The sequence below is a fragment of the Spinacia oleracea genome, chromosome 1 (assembly GCF_020520425.1).
Source record: "Spinacia oleracea cultivar Varoflay chromosome 1, BTI_SOV_V1, whole genome shotgun sequence".
Lineage (NCBI taxonomy): Eukaryota > Viridiplantae > Streptophyta > Magnoliopsida > Caryophyllales > Amaranthaceae > Spinacia > Spinacia oleracea.
Window position 1 is genome coordinate 87,111,725 of NC_079487.1, and position 3,961 is coordinate 87,115,685.

Here is a 3,961-nt window from a genome sequence, read left to right on the forward strand (position 1 = left end):
GGTCATCAAATTCATAGCTCAGATATTCACCGCCTCTATCAGACCGCAGTGCTTTAATCTTCTTGCCTAATTGATTCTCTACTTCACTCTGAAATTCCTTGAATTTGTCAAAGGATTCAGACTTATGCTTCATTAGGTAGACATAACCATACCTACTGAAGTCATCAGTGAAAGTGATAAAGTAGCTGAAACCACCTCTAGCATTTGTACTCATTGGTCCACATACATCTGTATGGATTAAACCCAATAGTTCATTTGCTCTTTCTCCAACTTTAGAGAAAGGTTGCTTTGTCATTTTGCCAAGTAAACATGATTCGCATTTACCATAATCCTCTAAGTCAAATGGTTCTAGAATTCCTTCCTTTTGAAGTCTTTCTAAGCGTTTCAAGTTTATATGGCCTAATCGACAATGCCACAGATAGGTGAGATCTGAATCATTCTTTTTGGCCTTTTTGGTATTTATGTTATATACTTTTTTGTCGTGATCTAATAAATAAAGTCCATTGACTAATCTAGCAGATCCATAAAACATCTCTTTAAAATAAAACGAACAACTATTGTCTTTTATTAAAAAAGAAAATCCCTTTGCATCTAAGCAAGAAACTGAAATGATGTTTTTAGTAAGACTTGGAACATGGAAACATTCTTCCAGTTCCAAAACTAGCCCGGAGGGCAACGACAAATAGTAAGTTCCTACAGCTAATGCAGCAATCCGTGCTCCATTTCCCACTCGTAGGTCGACTTCACCCTTGCTTAACTTTCTACTTCTTCTTAGTCCCTATGGATTGGAACATAAGTGTGAGCCACAACCTGTATCTAATACCCAAGAAGTTGAATTAGCAAGTATACAGTCTATAACGAAAATACCTGAAGATGGAACGACTGTTCCGTTCTTCTGATCTTCCTTTAGCTTCAAGCAATCTCTTTTCCAATGCCCCTTCTTCTTGCAGTAGAAGCATTCGGATTCAGAAGTGGGTTGACTGACCTTCCTCTTTGCAGATTTGGCGCCAGTTTGCTTAGTTGGGCTGGCCTTGTTGCCACCTTTCTTAGCATTCCTCTTCTTTCCAGATTTCTTGAACTTGCCCCCACGCACCATAAGCACATCCTGCTTATCACTTTTGAGCGTCTTTTCAGCGGTCTTCAGCATACCGTGAAGCTCAGTGAGCGTTTTGTCCAGACTATTCATACTGTAGTTCAGTTTGAACTGATCATACCCACTATGAAGAGAATGGAGGATGGTGTCTATAGCCATTTCCTGAGAAAATTGCTGATCCAGCCGACTCATATTCTCAATGAGTCCAATCATTTTGAGAACATGTGGACTTACGGGCTCGCCTTTCTTAAGTTTGGTCTCAAGAATTTGCCTATGAGTCTCGAATCTTTCGACTCGAGCCAGATCTTGGAACATGTTCTTCAACTCACTGATGATTGTGAAAGCATCTGAGTTGATGAACGTTTTCTGCAGATCCGCACTCATGGTGGCGAGCATTAGACATTTCACATCCTTGTTGGCATCAATCCAACGATTGAGGGCTGCCTGAGTGACCCCGTCGCCTGAAGCTTCGGGCATCGCCTCATCTAGGACATACCCCTTTTCTTCCTGCATAAGAACTATTTGCAAGTTCCTTTGCCAGTCAAGGAAGTTTTTCCCGTTCAACTTCTCCTTTTCGAGAATTGATCGAATGTTGAATGAATTGTTGTTTGCCATATTAAAAACTACAATTGAAAAGAATAAACAAATAAATAACCATTCACAGTTTCTCTTAATAAACTTAAATTCTAGCATACATGCATAATTCAATGTTTATTAAGCATTTTATTCAAATTATGTGTTCCGGCAGGTGTGAATAAAATGATTCCAAGATCCTAAAATCATTGAAGAACTAAGCACAGTTTGTCGACTTAATCCTAGAACATCTTAGGTAAGCAAAAGCCTTTTGCTAATAGTCTAGAAACTATTCTTGGTTGATAGGTACGTCTAAGAACTTATTAGGTAAACCTATCGAATTTGCCACGACATAAAAGGACTCCTTACTTATATCGTTGAGTTTCACCAAAACCAACATGTACTCACAATTATTTGTGTACCTTGCCCCTTTAGGACCAATAAGTAACACCTCGCTGAGCGAAAACTATTACTAGATTGATGTAAAGGATATCCAAGCAAGTGTATATTTTGGCATGGCACCTTTTAACTCAATTTTTAAGTTTGGAACTTAAAGCTCTTACTATGTTGGTTAGATTTTAAGTGAACTAAAATCCTTAATCATGCAACATAATCAAGCTTTTGATCTCATGCATTTTAAGACATATTTAAAAGCAATAAATAACTTAAAACATGCATAAGATATTTGTGATCTAGTATGGCCCGACTTCATCTTGAAGCTTTAACTTCAAAGTCCGTCTTGAAAAATCTCCGTGGGAGGCACCATTTTCTTCAAATAGGATAAGCTATAACTAATTACAACTATTTGATGGTACGCAGACCATATTTGAATTGAAAAATAACTTTGGTACTTCAGACCAATTACATTCAAATTAATGGTACGCAGACCATATTTTCTATCCTATTTGGGCCATACTAGTCACTTCATAACCTGCAAAACAGTACATATACAATATATACCATTCACCCATTCATTATCATGAATGGCCCACATAGCTGGTTAGTAAAACACATTATGCATCACGTAAACATTTGCAGCAATTAATCAAGGGCACCAATAATCTACCAATTATTCAGTCCTTATTAATTTTAATCAAGTTGTTTTAACCTTAAGGATTTGTAGACCTAATCAAGAGTTTATGACTAAAAGCGCTCCCACTTAAACCAATAAATTCATATGCTTTACTAATTTTAAACATAAAAATGTATTTCTAGTCTAACCGGAAACATACAAATTTAATTAAAATTTAAAGCTCATATAAATTTATAATTGAATCCAAAAAGTTTAATTTAATTTCAGTCGTTATTTAAATTAATTCATGATTTTAATTTTAGTAAAATAATTAGAATAAATAACATTTATTATAATTACAATATTCAAAATTAAAATCCAAGAAAATAATTTAAATTATTAATTTTAAAATTAATTAAAATTACGTGAACTGAAATTTTCAAATTAAACATTCAAAACGATCTAATCGTAACGCAAACACCCTACGCAACCCATGGGCCGCTCGCACACAGCCATCGCTGGCCATGTGCGCGCAGCCCATGCGCTCGTCGCATAGCTGCTGCATTTCCATCGCAAGCCATCGTACGCTGCGCGCGCGCCAGCGCTCGTCGCACGCGAGCCATCGCTCGCAGTGCGCGCGAGCCATCGCTCGCTGTGCGCGCGACATCGCTCGCTGGGCGCGCGACATCGCTCGCTGTGCGTGCGACCCATCGCTCGCTGGGCGCGCGACATCGCTCGCTGGGCGCGCGACATCGCTCGCTGTGCGTGCGAGCCATCGCTCGCTGGGCGCGCGACATCGCTCGCTGTGCGCGCGAGCAACGCTGGGCGCAGCGCTCGTGGCACGCGAGCTTGCGCTCGCTGCGCGCGAGGCTGCGCGCTCTTGTGCGAGGCAGTGCGCGTTGTGGCGCAGCTCGCTTGCTGCCCACACGCGACTGCCTTGGCTCGCCCTTCGCCCATGCCCATTCGTCCATTGCTCGTGGCCCACGACACAAGGCAGGGCTGCTGCCTTGTGCACGTGCACCATGCCTTGCTCATTGCATTCGTGCCGCACGGGCGACGAGCTCCCTTGCTCGTCGTCGCATGCCCGCACTATACAACACCCCTTAAGGGTAACACGAAGCGTTCATTGCTTTGTGCGTGCAAGTTATATGAACGAATCGCATAAAAAATTTAAAATTTATAAAATTAATGACAAATTAATAAATATTATTAATTTCATAATTTTTAGGGCGAAAAAATCGAAAATTTATTATTCAATTGATTTCCGATTGTTATGGATTCAA